General features: G+C 39.4%; 3 long non-coding RNA genes across 5 annotated transcripts in view; 2 read left to right on the top strand and 1 right to left on the bottom strand.

The window, feature by feature from the left end:
* The window catches only part of LOC138685534 (uncharacterized), a 35534-nt gene extending 33902 nt beyond the window's left edge, over nt 1–1632 (top strand). Inside the window, exon 3 of the long non-coding RNA XR_011324841.1 lies at nt 989–1632. This is a non-coding gene — a long non-coding RNA (uncharacterized lncRNA). The remainder of the gene's footprint in view (nt 1–988) is intronic.
* LOC138685532 (uncharacterized) overlaps nt 1–15376 on the bottom strand; it is a 44221-nt gene that overhangs the window by 3262 nt on the left and 25583 nt on the right. Inside the window, exons 2-3 of one of the 2 annotated variants that reach the window (XR_011324838.1) lie at nt 7579–7721; nt 738–1013 (exon numbers count right to left, since the gene is read on the bottom strand). This is a non-coding gene — a long non-coding RNA (uncharacterized lncRNA). Of the gene's footprint in view, nt 1–677; nt 1014–7578; nt 7722–15376 lie in introns of those variants that run through there. The other variant, XR_011324837.1, reaches the window with a different exon arrangement.
* On the top strand, nt 1642–11380 carry LOC138685533 (uncharacterized). Of its 2 annotated transcripts, none has more exons than XR_011324840.1 (4): nt 1642–1921; nt 7654–7744; nt 10257–10305; nt 10412–11380. It is a non-coding gene; the product is annotated as an uncharacterized lncRNA (long non-coding RNA). The 2 variants fall into 2 exon arrangements; XR_011324839.1 differs by having other exon boundaries at nt 7587–7744.

The raw sequence follows: 15376 nt of genomic DNA, 5'->3' as shown, positions 1-15376 counted from the left end.
ATCCTCATGTGGTGCTTTGTGGTGACTCCATTTTACATATGAAATCACCATGGCTGCTGCAGAAGACTAATTAAGCTGTGGGTTTATTTCCTGTCATTTTCACTAGCTCTGTTTTTCTGGTTTGGTGGGTTGTAGGTTCTTCTCCAGTATAGCATTGCTAGCTTAATTTGAGCTGTTCCTGATGGGGGAACATAAGGAGGGTTTTTATTCTGAACTGTGGATATTGATACAGTTGTTGAAAACTCTATAATAGGAACACATTAGTCCTACTAGTAACTTATCCTGATTTAGTCACTGTGCTGTTACAATTATGATAATCAAGTTGACAATTTAGACTTGTGATTAACGCTGTGGATCACTAGTAATTAACGGTAAAGGTTATCATTAATAAACTAATTTTCTTCCAGTTGTTAAGGTCCTACCAGTCATCAGCTACTAAGAATATTTTTGAAACAGTGCAACCTGGGCCAGATTTAGACCAATTCTCATGAGCTTTTTAATTTTAAGACTTTGTCAAAGTTACAAAAACAAGAAGAGCAGAATCTCTAAAGGCAGGTTGCATACAGAAGCTGTGAAATCTGTCAGTAGTGACTTTCCAGAACAAATCACTAGAAACTGCATGTCCTTGTCCAACTCCCAGCATATAGTTTTGCTATAAGACTTCCCAAGCTCTGTATGCTTTAGGAGACATCTATAATCCAGCCAGGGACTCAGACAAGAAGATAGACTGAAATTACCTTAAGTGAGATTGGACAGAAACCAAAGTTAGTGTAGGATATTGAATAAATGGCAGATCAGGAGCACAGCCATGCTTCATAGGGCAGTTCTGCAACAGTGTCACATACACAATCATCGTCTCCAGGCAAAGTGTTTCTGACTTCAAGGGTGATGACTGTAGTCGTCTCCTGTTCGCGTATAGTGATTCCCGCTTTGCTCTTTGTTTCTGGGTTGGTTTGTTGGTTTTGTTCTTTTTTTTTTTTTTTCCTAGTGACTAAGCATGTAATTTGAATCAACTGTGGGAGAAGAGAGGATTGAAGGTAAAGTAGTGCTTTTTATTATTCAGGTTGTTGTTAATTGCTGTTTTCAGTTCACAACGTTTAAATGAAATATTCACACAATCGGGCCAGTTGTAATTCAATCAGAAACCCATCCAACTACCCTGAGGAATCCTATCAGGGCTCCTTACACAGCAAGAAAGAATTTTAATTAGAAATTTGAAATAAGCTTTCCTCTGGTTTTGCCAGGAACAAAATGGGCTGGTGCTTAGTGCTTCCATATGGGGAATTAGAGCCTTTGCAAAAAAAATCAGCATTTAAAGAAACATCTAGAATTTAAGACTGTGATAAATGAGTCTATATCTGCACTTTCTTGTAAGTCCCAGTGAAGAATCTGAATGTTTTACAAATGCATTTCTAGGTGCAAAGTACGCTACCACTTCTGCTGTGAGTATCTGTATTTTTGAAAGTTCTATCTTATACTAAAAAATTATTAATTGCTTAGTTGCACACAAAGCTATCTTTGAAGATGCAGCTAATAAAAAATAGGCGGTAGAGAGACATTTGAATGGAAAATTACTCTTTAGGCATTTTAAATAGGTCACATGGTATTTAGCCCTGAGAGGTATTTGTTAGAAGAATTCCAGTAAGACGCTTTCTCCAACCCCAGGGCAAGAGGTGCAGCAACAGGGTCAATTCCCATCATTCAGAAATCATGATTCTTAAACCAGTCACTAATTTCAAGGTGTATGATTCAACTCTAATAAACTGGGGGAGGATAGCAGGGGGAAGTTACTTGACTTTGCATGAAGTTGCTGTAGAGTAAGTCAATAAGGCTTTCTACTCTTTAATAACTTTGACAGCTGGAAACCTCCTGAACAAAACCAGTTCTGATACTTGTGCAGTATTTGGCATCTACTGTAAAAGTGAGTACAGCACAAGGGTTGACCCCCATTACAGTAGTAGCATCTAGCACCCCACTCCTAAGCCGGAGCAACGCAGTCACTAAATGGCAGATAAGTAGCAAGGTGTGGGGTTTTGGTTTTGGGGGGTGGGGGCAGGAGTGCTATTTTGGGTGGAGGGAGTTTTTTGTCTGGGGTTTTTTGTGTGATTTTTTTTTTTTTTAATTAGTATTATTTTTTGCTTGTTTGCTGGGTTTTAGGCTGGGGTTTGGTGTTTTTGGTTTCTTTGGGGATTTTTGGTCTTGCTTAACTGTTTTAAACAGAGCTTGGAGGGAAATGAAATAGCCACTTCACCCTAGACTGCTTTTCCTTTTGCCTCCCGACCTTTATGTCCATGACTTTGTTTTCCCTTCTGCTAATCTCTTCTTTAAAAACTTTCCAAGGATAGGGTAGAACACAGAGAAGTCTTTCCCTCACCTTAGAATATAATGGCTTAAGGGTGACACTTGTAGACCATGGCCCAACTCATTTTGTCATGTTTTTCCTAGCTTTGCTACCTTGGAAACCTAGTGCCTTGTGTCTATACCATTTGCATTTAATTAGAGTGACAAGCACAGTACTGATCCCTTCTTGGAGACTTCCCCAGGCCATTTGCTCAAAGCTGTTCAGTTTGTCAGTGAGATACAGGACTTGGACCTCACTGTTCTAATTTCCAAAGAGGACAATTGCTCCAGACCCTCCAGAAGGGCAGGTGGGAAAGAAAAAGAGAGTTGTAGGCAGGACCCTTAACTTAGCTAAATTGGCAGTGGCTCCTTTGACTAGACTTACGCTACCAGCTGATGATACATACTATTTGTATACTGTCCTAATAAGAAATACCCTGATGTCCTAGCCTTACCCCTAAGACAAGAAAGTGTCTTTCTCCATGCTCCAAAATTAAGTGTATGAAAAAACCCTTCCACTTTGAACATTTTTCTTCTGCTGCTTAGGATCCCTAGAGCTCAACTAAGGATGAATCTGATTACATGCAGGGTGAGTCTGAACATAAAGCTAAAACAAAAAAGGCAATTTTGTAATTTGGTTCAGCATAAGTAAGGGCTTGAGCATAAGAAGTTCTTCTGGTGGTTTTTTGCCGTGTGTGGGGTTTCCCCCCCTTCTCCATACATTGTAAGACTTGCTGGCACACGTGCCTCAAACACACACTCACTTAATGAAAGTCAGGAGCAAGGTTTTGTGTTAAAGCATGAGTTACAGTATTTAAGACATTCATCTTGTTTTCATGTTTAGAAAGAGGGCTTTCTAATACAGCTAGATGATTAATTGAGCTGTCTGTTACATAAAACATGGGTTTTCTGACTAGAAGTATACTCATTTCACAAGGATTATGCAGCTTGGTTTTTGCATGGAAACAATATTAGCTAGAAAAGAGGTAATTTCTTGACAGAGGAAATGAATGTATTTGTATGGCAATTGCATCTATTAACAGAATAAATTTTCCTTCAGGGCCATCTCACTGATTTTACAACCAGTTTCACATTTGATTCAAGTTCTTTGGAGCATGATATCTCAGATATGTCATGGAAATGACTGCAAAATGTTTAGCAAGTTGTGCTTCAAAATCAGCATGTTTTGTTCTCCCCATTTCAAAAGACTCAACTACAGTTTAAACATGATTTTAAAGGATAACATTTTTTCCAGCACTCTGAACTAAAGCAGGTGTCCCAGCTCAGTATGCAGAGCAGGAGATCAGGTTGTAATCACTATTATAATCCAAAGGTTGGTTTTAATTAACAAGAGCAAAGTGATTTTAATGAAAAGGGGAAAGCTTTTAGATTAAGAGCTTTTTGTTTCAACAAAGAGTTCAGACATTATAATCCCAAGGGAGTTCTCCTTAAAAATTCTTAAGGAAATAATGAAGAGAAGAACAAAAGGTTGAGCATTTAAGGAAATCTTCTACTGAAATTTAGCACTCAGGAGAAGAAAAGAAGTGATAGTCATGGAAGCAGAAGTTCTCTCTACCTGTTCTCCCTTGGCCAAGGACCTCTTTTGCTGTTTCATCTACCAAGCTTCTCTGTGTTTCCTGCAGGGGCTCTCTAGATTGTGTAGCATGGGAATTTAATTATCACAGTCTGCTATCATAACAGTCAGTCCCTGTCAATTATACTGGTGATTTAAGCAGCAAAATAATCCTTACAAAAGATCTCCGACTGAGGGAATTAAATAGTTTAGCTAAAACAATGACAACTCACATCTAACTAAAACTAGAGTTTTAGTCTTTTTTTCTTTACCATTTCATACCGTAGATAAAAAGGTTATACACACAATGCTATAGTTAAAAATGCTGTAGCTTCCATGGGTATTGGATCAATTTGCTCTCCATCCTCAGACATCAATGGCTTTTCATTCCTACAAAAGGCATAGATTCACTGTTCAGCCTATATATGAAGCTACAGGATAAAACTACAAAAAAGGTGAACATTATTGCCGCTTTTGGATCACTGCTTATCTTCAGATAATAAGACGGGACAAGTACTTTCTTGATATGCAGTGGAAATTCCCTTTAAAAGTCTCTATCAACTTATTAATTCTGGACTAGACATTAGTTGCAGTAACAAAACCACTTTTTAGGCTGAATATGAAGTCTTTTCTCTTGTCTACTTAAGAAACCTTAACCAGGGAGTAGGTTGTCAGTTCATACTTTTCTCAATATATGTAAAGTAATAATAGTGATATGCCTAGAGATTATCATACAGAGTTGTCTTTGACAGCTGGGAGCAGCTGCCCTACAAACAAAGGCAGCACAGAAGCAAGGCTGTCTAGCTAGACTGATGCACATTGTGTGTTCCTTGGAGAAACTAATCTCTTCTGCTACTTCCCATTGCTCAGCTTACTCAGCATGTCTCAAGCCATGTCTAATTACCACTTCTACCTCTCTTTCAGTCCAAAAAGGCACTATTTATATAAAAGACACTATTATCAGACAGAACATGCGTCCTATTTCTGTGTTGGTCATGTATTACTTCTTCCCTTCTCCTTCCATCAGAGCTCTTACCAAATCTGCTCCTTTGGCTGTATCTCACTTGACTCACAGCTCTGCATGTGAATGCATGTCTCCAGCTCACTGAAGTGGCTTCCTGGTGCTAAATGTCTCCTGCAAGTTGTAAGTTTCTTTATTTTCTTGCTACTTTCTCTTGTCTGCTTCCCCCACCCCACCCCCAATCACTGGTTTAGATACCAGTAGGCACGAAAACTTGATCTTATCCATTTCTCTTGGAACTACGCTATTTAAGTGGGGCCTGTATAGATGTGCACAAACAGAAGCGTTTACAAAACAGGAAACATGCTGAGTAGACCCCCAAGTCTATCTAAAGACGAATGCAAAGTATTTCTTTTTCTGGCTATACTCTAGTTGCTAAACCTATTCGTCTTTGCAAAACAGTACCCCTGTTCTTTCAAAGATATTTGTTTGAGAACTAGCTGATGTCGAAGACAGTGCAAGACTAGGATTACTGGGTTTTGAGCTCTTGAACCACCCAAGCTATCTCGTGTAGTGCTTCTATACAATCCTGCACTTATTTTCTGAGTGAAATATATAGATAGGAGAGAACACCTCTTTGAATCCTTCTGGCACTTGGCCTGGGTCACCATTCATCATTGTGAATTCAGAGTGGGTAAATCTGAAATAACTCACATTAAAGACAGGCATAAAAAGCTCTGTCATTGCCATTGAAAAGGAATGGGTATTATCCTTTTCCTTTTGAATTCCAGAAGTACCTTCAATATCCTGTTTTAGCTGTAGTGGGAAGAAAAGTCAGTAAGGAGGATCAAGGAAAGACTGGAATTAAAATAATTTTATGATGTCAAAGAGCCACTGGCCCTGTAAAGATTCTACTCTGAGTTACTACCAGGAGGCAGATCCATAAGGTATAAATAATAAAAGGAGCAGATCTCCCACACTGAAATATCTCCTCTATATCCACTGTTTTCTGAAAAATTAAAAGGAAGTGAGACTATACGATGAAAGTTTCAGGCTGTGAGCCTCCTTTTCCTAAAGCCAGTCCGGCATCTTCCAAAAGATGGAAGAAACCTTCTAGCCCTTTTAAAGAATTAAGAGCTTCACTTAGTTCAGCACTATAATATCTAACTGTAAGAGATCTCTGAATTGTCCTAGGTTCTCCAAAGGTTGGAAGCAAGGACCACAGATACAGCATGAAGTGTATTAAGCCACATCTTCCATATCTTGTTTATGATTTTAGAGACAGATCTTTGGGGTTTTTTTGTGAAGTCTTCATGGATTGTGATACTGAAAAATGAATTACTTTAACAATGACACTTGATCACATATGCGTCAGGACACTTCTTGATCTTGGACAAAACTAGCCTTAATTATGACTCCTGCATACAAAGTCACCTTGCACAACTTCAGCTTCTTAATCTAGATGTCTGGTCTGCTCTGTCTTGTAGCCTCTCTTGAATTCATGAAGAGGCAGATACCTCTAGGCCCAAGACACTTGCTTCAGGAAGGTTATCAGTTAATCCTGTACAGCCTCAGAATACTCTGTACTTACACTAAGTAGCATAGCTATGGACCCTACTCCCAGCATGTTAGATGTTCACCTGTATGTTGTGGTTTAAACCCAGCACCACGCAGCTGCTCACTCCCTCCCTCCCCACCCAGTGGGATGGGGGAGAAAATCAGGAAAAGAAGTAAAACTCCTGGCTTGAGATAAGAACGGTTTAACAGAACAGAAAAGAAGAAACTAATAATGGTAATGGTAACACTAATCAAATGACAACAGCAATAATGAAAGGATTGCAATGTACAAATGATGCGCAGGGCAATTGCTCACCACCTGCCGATTGACACCCAGTTAGTCCCCGAGCAGCGATCCCCCCACTCCCACTCTGCCCAGTTTATATACTAGATGTGACGGCCAACAGGGTATTCCATACCCCAGGACACTCTGGGTCAGCTGCCCTGGCTGTGCCCCCTCCCAGCTTCTTGTGCCCCTCCAAGCCTTCTTGCTGGCTGGGCATGAGAAGCTGAAAAACCCTTGACTTTCGACTAAAAATGACTTAGCAACAACTGAAAACATCAGTGTGCTATCAACATTCTTCTCATACCCAACTCAAAAACATAGCACTGTACCAGCCACTAGGAAGACAATTAACTCCATCCCAGCTGAACCCAGAACACTGTATTAAGTTGGTATCAAAGATGAAGACTTTTAGATATAGAAATATACCCTCCCACCCCCCCCAAAAGTCAAGAAAAGGTAGATATTGATTTCTAGCAAATTTTTACTACAGTCTGATTAGGACACAGTGTTTCTGTAGCGTTAGAAAGTGAAGACTGTGCATGCCAGTTTCTTATGTATGACAGCTTTAGCCCAGCAGTTATCCACAGCTTTTTTTCTTAGTAAAGCATAACAACTTCCTGTACTCTTTGGTAGGCATAATAGCAACATCTAAGTTTTCATTTTGCAGATTATTGTACTGATATGTCATCTGGATTGCATTTCTGTTCTTTCAGCTCTACTTGGACATGGTCTTTCCTTAAAGTACTCTCTGAGACAGTAACTATCTTGCCAGGCATGGAAGAATGTGAAACATTCACTGACTTGTAAAACATACAAAAAAAAAATTAAATACATCTGTAAACATGCATACTTTTCACGTACCTTAATAGTTCCAGGAGTATCTTGAAGAGATCTAGTTGATGAGAATGAAACTGATGCTGAATACTTGATCTCCAGAGATAGCTGTTCTTCAAGACACAGTTGATTTCAACAAGGATGGTACTAGCTGATGTCTTGAATAACCCCTTGAAAGGACAGACAGGGTTAGGTAAGTAGACTGTTTCCTAGATGGATGCATATCCCCACCCAGGCCAAAGTGGTTAAAATAGCATGAGACACAAAAGATATTAAAGACAAGAAGGTGGAGGCCCATGCTTGTTCTGGCAGTCCCTAGACAGAACCAAACTAGTAAAACTTATGAGGGGGATAGAGATATGAAGTATATATCTGCCTTCTAAACTTTGAAAAATAATCAGTTCTTTCCTCAGTGCAAAGGGCTGCCCCTTCCATTTTCATAAGGCTATTTTTTTAAAACAAAATACAGAAAATTAAGGCAAGGTAAGGAGTCCTGCCTCTAGTGGATGCCATAGGACTACTACATAGTATTTATAGGCTTGTGCTTTTCCCTGCACACATGCATTCTCTGTGCCATTTGCCTTCGTAGCACCGCAGGTTCTCTGTGGCTGTGGAGGAGTGAGTCCTAGAAAACTTTTCACTTGGGGAAGGTGGAGGTTGTTTCAAGTATAAGATTTGAGTTTGGTTAGGTTTATTCATTTTTGTCATGCAGACTACTCAGTTACTACCAATAGCTATATGTAATGACAGAAGTTATAGTATCAGTTTTGTTCTTGAATTCTGAATAGATTATACAGACACATGAATTTTGTGATTTGAGCGCCCAAGTAAAGATCTAGTCTTGGCCCTCGACTCTGCAGCATCCTAAACATTTTAATAACAAGTGACAAAAGACATGGCCAGCAGAAGAGGTTTATGGACTACAAGACAGTACAATGTCTAAAGCAAATCTAGTGTATTAGGGTTTGTTTCCCTAAACCCAGGCATAAGCCAGACATGAAAAATTGTAATTCTTTTCCTGCTAGCATACTTTCTTCTCTGTCCTGTAAAACTGTAGGTGGGCCTGTTTAGTTATCGTTTGACAAGAATGAAGTGTCCATTTTTGTGATAACTAGGTGTGTAAAAGTAGTAGGTCATTTCTAGGAATCCAGTTGTTCCAATTGCCAACAACATTATCTTATTAACTGATATTTTATTTAAACATTACTTCCAGCTGGAGTAGCCTGGAACTAATGTCCATAGTTTTTTTGTGTTTCTGGTTACTGAGTGTTAGTGTTGCTGATTATCCAGTAAGGTGAGGGCATTCATGAGTAGATGCTCAAACCAGTCTCCTGTATCAGTCAAATACACTGGTACGCAGGCAAAGCTGGGAAAGGTAGCGCTGAAACAGAAGTTTCTTCAAGGAAAAAAAGACAGAGAAGTATTGCGATATAGAAAAGATACAGAAACATGCATGATATTGAAACCTTACTTTGGGTGAGAATACACAAGTATTCTCATGGTACCCTCAGAGGCTATGCCATTTCCTCTCTTCAGGTCCTGACTCAATTGATTAGCTGTCCCTTGAAGCAGAGTAAACTTAGGTTTTGTTTCCATTAGCACATGTCACTGAAATGAGCAAGTCTTGAACCAAATAGCTGTCTTCAGCACAAATTTGAAGATAGTGTTTTAAGTTCTTTACTGAGGTTTATGTATTAAAACCAAAACACCCACAACCTTAAGGTTTAGGGAAACTCATTCCTTTTTCATCTGAAACTTGTTCAAACTAGCTTTTTTTTTTTTCCAAAAACTTGACTGTAAAATAGATGCAAGTAAATTTGCTAGGCATTTGACAGCACTGTTTGAATCTTCCACTGTATTAAGATGCATCTGCTGCCATAGTTTCCCCGTACTAGAAAGAGTCAATTACAGAAGGAAATTAGAAGCTGACATAAAGGTCAGAGACTAGGTGAACAAGGGAAGGGAAGTTCTGAAATTACACAGCTATTGCAATTAAGGTCTGATAGTCCTCCTTCTACGGGTCATAGGATCTGTGGCAGTTTTGATAAATGTTTTAACTTTTATAACAGATCTATCAAGGATAGCAATAGCAGAGGAAAAAGTTCTCTTTACAAAATCACAAGAAAGGAGTCAAAAAGTTTCTTCAGCTTCCTTAACCTCACTGAATCTGGGTAATTCAACCACCACTCTCAGCCTCAAAGTTATCGTTCTAGAAGCGCTTCTAATATTTGCCAAACTACTGGCTAAATCTATATTTGACAGAACATTTAAAGTTTCAGACTTCAGCATGAGTAACTCTTGATTTAGAGTTCATGAAAGAATATATCACATTAGATTTCATCTAGGACAGATTTAATGAAAATTGAACCCTACTGAAATTCTAACCATACTTGATATTCAAAATCCCAATATTTCAGTAATGTGCCATATAAAACACTCTGTGTGTTCAAAACAAAGAACTGGTTTTGCTCTATTTGGAAGCAGGTAAAGTGACACAAAAAGAGATTACTGCTGTGGTGGTAAACAAGGCAGTGAGACCAAAAGCCTTCTAAACAATAAAAAGGACTTAAAAATAATAGTAATCTCACACTGTTAGGGTGGTCTTAATAAGGCTGTGTATTGTCTTAATTTGCATTCATATTACTTCTGAAAGGAAGTGCTTGCTGGATCAGATAAGGAACTATGTTCTTTCCGTTATTACACAGCTCCTGACTGAAAGAGAACTCTGCAGTTCTTCCTGAATATCAGAAAGAAGTGAGTCACGGAAAAAAAGGATTACAGTTAAAGAAATCCTTCCTTTCCATTGTAGCTGAACAGAATAATCTGTGCATCTTTATAATACCTGTGCTCACTTTTGCAGGATTGGTGTGTGGAAGATCACGTCCTTAAAGCATTCGACAAAACTACAACACAGCAAAATCTAGGTCTGGATTATGTGCAAATCAGTTTCCCAATAAAAAGGTAAAAAAGGAAAGCTTGTCAAGCCCAGATAAAGCATGGAGTGTATTGTAAGACGAACAACTAAGGCAAGATCCTGACTAAAGTGACAGAGAAAGCACAGAGTGGTTGCAGTAGTAGATTTGCAATCTAGCTGGGAACTTGTTTTTTTGTTAAGTATCAGAAAGCAGAATCAGAGGAAAAAATGTTAAAAAATGATACCTAAAAGTCTTTAGGAAACACCAAGCATGAAACATAATGGCTGCTTTGAATAAATACGTAAGATTCCTGAACATGGAAACAAAGAACAACCACTCAACGTGCCCCACCACCCCCACCCCCTGCCAAAAAATCTCAGAGAACAGGAGAAATCGTCTCCATAAGAGCATAGACTTGGAGGAGGAACACAACTGAACAGCTTTGCTGTCTCCAAGCAAAGCTGTTTTAGGCAATTAAGAATCTGGGAGGAGAGTAGAGTCAATTGTCTGACTATACCAGTCAAGTCCATTTTCTAGACATCTGTAGTTGACACCAGATCAGAATTCAAGCAGCACGACTTACTTAATAATGTATGGCTTTAAGAATATCACCACTATTCTTAATCTACATTTATCATACAGTTCTCTACTAATGCATTTAAGCATGTACTCTAAGAACAAATAGTGAAGAATTAATCCTATGGCTTATAAGCCTACCATCCCAAGTGATTATTAGTAAAAGTAAATTGGGCATAATTTTTTTGGTTTTCTAGGAAAAAAAAAATTAAGTATTTGGGTTGGTCATTATTTCCTTTCCCCCTTTAGCATGCTTTCACATGTTATGATTCAAGGCATAAGCAGAATGCTTAGTTTGTACTCATCTATCTGATCTATCTTACACTAGGATGTATACAGTGATACATTAAAAAAATCTTTCCTTTAAACTTGTGACCCTTCTTAAGACCCTCAATTAATGCTGAACAGAATAATCTCTCAAAATTTAGTCATTATTTTTCATTATTATTTAGTCATTATTACTTATTTTAAGTAAAAGCACACTACATGTTTTACTTAAAAAAAACCAACCAACCAAAAAAAAAACCTGAGGAAGATACATCTATGTACAGCAACACCTCTCAAACAAGATTTGTCCATACTGTATTGTGACCACTGCATGTGCCTTCATGGTTGTATTATGTGACTAAAGGGGACTGGAATAAGGTCACTGCCTTACTGGTTGAGTACTGTGTTGTTGTGGTTTAACCGCAGCCAGTAACTAAGCACCACACCGCTGCTCACTCACTTCCCCCCACCCAGTGGGATGGGGGAGAGAATCAGAAGGAAAAAAGTAAAACTTGTGGGTTGAGATAAGAACAGTTTAATAGAACAGAAAAGAAGAAACTAATCATGATAACGGTAACCCTAATAAAGTGACAATAGTAATAATTAAAGGATTGGAATACGCAAGTGATGCACAATGCAATTGCTCACCACCTGCCAATCAACACCCAGTTAGTCCCCAAGCAGCGATCCCCCCATTCCCACTCTGCCCAGTTTATATACTAGACATGACATGACATCACATGGTATGGAATAGCCCCTTGGTCATTTGGGGTCAGCTGCCCTGGCTGTGTCCCCTCCCAACTTTTGTGCCCCTCCAGCCTTCTTGCTGGCTGGGCATGAGAAGCTGAAAAACCCTTGACTTCCGACTAAAAATGACTTAGCAACAACTGAAAACATCAGTGTGCTATCAACATTCTTCACATACTGAACCCAAAACATAAGGCTATACCAGCTACTAGAAAGAAAATTAACTCTACCCCAGCCAAAAGCAGGCCATGTATGCACCCTCCCTTTTTTTCATGTTCTGATAACCTCCCCACTGAGACTGCCTTTTGCCTTGGCTCCTCTCTGTACCCATGCTGAGGTTCTCACAGAAGAACGCCAGGCAACATTTCACACAAAACTTATGGACTCCACACCATCCACCAGAACAATCTAGATGCATCAACTTGTCCAAAGAGCCTTGAGACTAATCATTTAAATTCAGGTATTTGTTGCAAATCTCTATGATCCTTCATGGAAGAGTGATTTAGAGGGTTTTGTACATTTGCTTATAAAGAGCACTCTCCTCTGAAGTACAGCCTCTGAGCTGATTAAGCCCAAGTGCCCTAATTTCTTGAAGCAAAGCCCAAGAACTGCATTTTCCTTATACCTTCCATGGCATACCAGGTGAACGCTAGAAGTCACCAGAAGGCAGAGAGAATGCTCATCATCAAGAACAGTTGCCATCTTAAACATCAATGCAAAGAAGAGGTAAAAAGCACTTTACAGCTCACTCAGAAGTTCAGCTGTCAAGTCTGTGGAGACTCATCCTGCTTATTCTAACTTCTTGGTGTTTTTCTTCTCTGACAGGTAGCAGACAGAGGATCTAAAAGCCTCCTCTTTCTCTCTCTCACCATCATTCTAGCATGTCTCTCCCTAGAGCCCTTTCTCCTCAGGAAAATGGCAACAGCTTGCTAAAGCCCTCAGCCCACATCAGGGAGGGGGAGATTCAATATACCCGGTGCATGATAAAGCCAGGGGAGGAGGAGGTCATCTTCTGTCAGCGGAGCCTTCAGAGTGTCCCAGTAAGAGTTGAAATAGGGGAGTAACACGAGAAACAAACCTTCTCATTTCACTGAGACTTATGGAGATATTAAGAGCTGCAAACACTTCAGAGCAGGAGGCACAGTAGAGGTGGTATTTGCTGTAAAAGTTAAACTGAACTCTAGGGGATAGATGAGAATTAGTCCTAAAGGCATTCTTGACCCAAAACATTAGCTAAAAACAAAAAATCATGGCAGAATAATTCTTCACAGGACTGCCCCCGCCGTGACACACACACACACACACGTGCACACCTGCAGAGAGATCCGAATTATGCAATGAAAAATTAGAGGGGAGTTTCAGAACCAGATTAGTGGGGTCATATCTCACACTCCCTCCTGCTGCAGACAGATGGATATACTCATTGTAATGTGAACATGGAGGCATGAGAGAAAGTGCTACACAGGCACAGCTGAAATTACATCAATTAAATAGGTCAGAATTCCAATGTGGGTCATTCAGAATTTTTCCTTCTGTGTTGGAATAAAACAGCTTGATTCCCACACAGAGTCCTAATCCTTCATTTTACAGCTCACCTTGGCCATGGCACCTCAGCCACCAAACTTGTCAACAAAAAAATTTAACATAGCATCAATTCGATACCAGAAGATTACAGGGATTCATTAGGTACCAAGTATTTTCTGCAGTTCCCTGGCATCTACCTGAAAATCATTCAACCTGTGATTAAATACATAGATCCTCATTTTAGATAGGTCTTTCTCCAAGAGTTAACTCTGAAAATAAGTTCTTCAGTAATATGCATTTAGAAGAAATAAGCATTTAAATAAAAAGCACCTTGCCTGTTAAATGGGTTAGTATTCAGAATCACACACAGAGTATACACTAGTCCTGAGCAGTGGACTTTACCTGCCCCCCCACTGCCCCCCAGCCTCCCTTATTTGTATTTAACTTTAACTTCGAGGTGTGTCAATCTTGTTTCAAACCTTAAAGCACCGATCCTGTGCAATTAGAAATGGTTAAACAGTGTTGATTCCGTTGCTGGCCCAGGACCAGAGTGTCACTTCTCATCCCAGCTGACTACAGACTGGCACACTTTGTCAGCTCTGTAATTTCAATTAAGATTTATAGATATTAGTGACAATAGGAAGAGGATGGGAGGAAAAAAGTACTCAAACTACTGTGGGAGCCTCTTAACCATGCTCTAAGTATACCCAGGCTGACATAAAAGCATTTAATTTACTGAGTAAATGAATTCTCATATAGGGTTCTAAATTCTAATTCAACAAAAGCTGTTCTAGGGTCCAGAGTGGCAGCACTGGAAATGCTTTATTCTCTCTGCATTCTGCAGAGGTGGGAAGCCTGCTGAGGTCTGTCCTAAGCACTTAGCCTTACCGGGAATCGAGCTGTTTTGTTCTGCAATATTGGCTGTCCTCCAATCTCAGATGGGAGTGGTATATATTTTTCAGAAAAACTTGAAATTTTAATCAATAGAAAACATAGACTTGATCATGACTACAGTGCAGTAGCAATAAAATTTTCCAGGAGTAATACAAGAGAAGACTTCTGTTTCTATATTGAATGAACAAACTCAGGAAACAAAAAGCAATGTGAAGCAACAATGTTTTGTTCTCTGGTTAAAAGTAAGATCATTGTGCATCCAAGTGTTCATAATGGGGGAAAGTAGCAGAACAAACAGGTGCAGATGAGACAACTGTAATATTTGATTAATACTGCAATTCCAAGTGAAGGAAACAATAAAAAGGATTAAATTAGTCTCAGTGGATCAGGAGCCAGGAAAAATAAAGTACAATCATAGTTTTTATGAATACTGGCAGGAACCCATAATTTGTACATTTCTAACTATTCATGGATGTGACAAATCTGTGATGAAGCCTACCCCCACTAAACATTATGAAGCTCATTCTGCATTAAAAGAGACCCAAACCAAACATGTCCAACCGAACAGAAGGAGCATAAGGAGACTGATATATGATCATGGGAATAACATCTAGCACATGATGAAAAGCATGTAAGCAGACCAAAACATTGTGGTCAATGAGTGAGCTCTACATAAAGAAAAGTGAGGAAAAATCACGTGGATGAAAGCGCAAGAAACGTGAGCACTACAGCAACCATGTTCTGCAGTAGAAGAGGAATAAAACAGGAAGGATGTTACAGGTCTAACTGCACCTTGGACCCTTTCAGTCTGCCTCAAGCACACCCGTTAGGTAACAGCCACAGCTTCTGTACCTCCCTTGCCTGACAAAAACATGGTCCTGCTGCATTTGTCAACCATGTTA

The sequence above is a fragment of the Haliaeetus albicilla genome, chromosome 5 (genome assembly GCF_947461875.1).
Source record: "Haliaeetus albicilla chromosome 5, bHalAlb1.1, whole genome shotgun sequence".
Classification (NCBI taxonomy): Eukaryota; Metazoa; Chordata; class Aves; order Accipitriformes; family Accipitridae; genus Haliaeetus; species Haliaeetus albicilla.
This window is presented reverse-complemented; position numbering and strand designations above follow the sequence as displayed.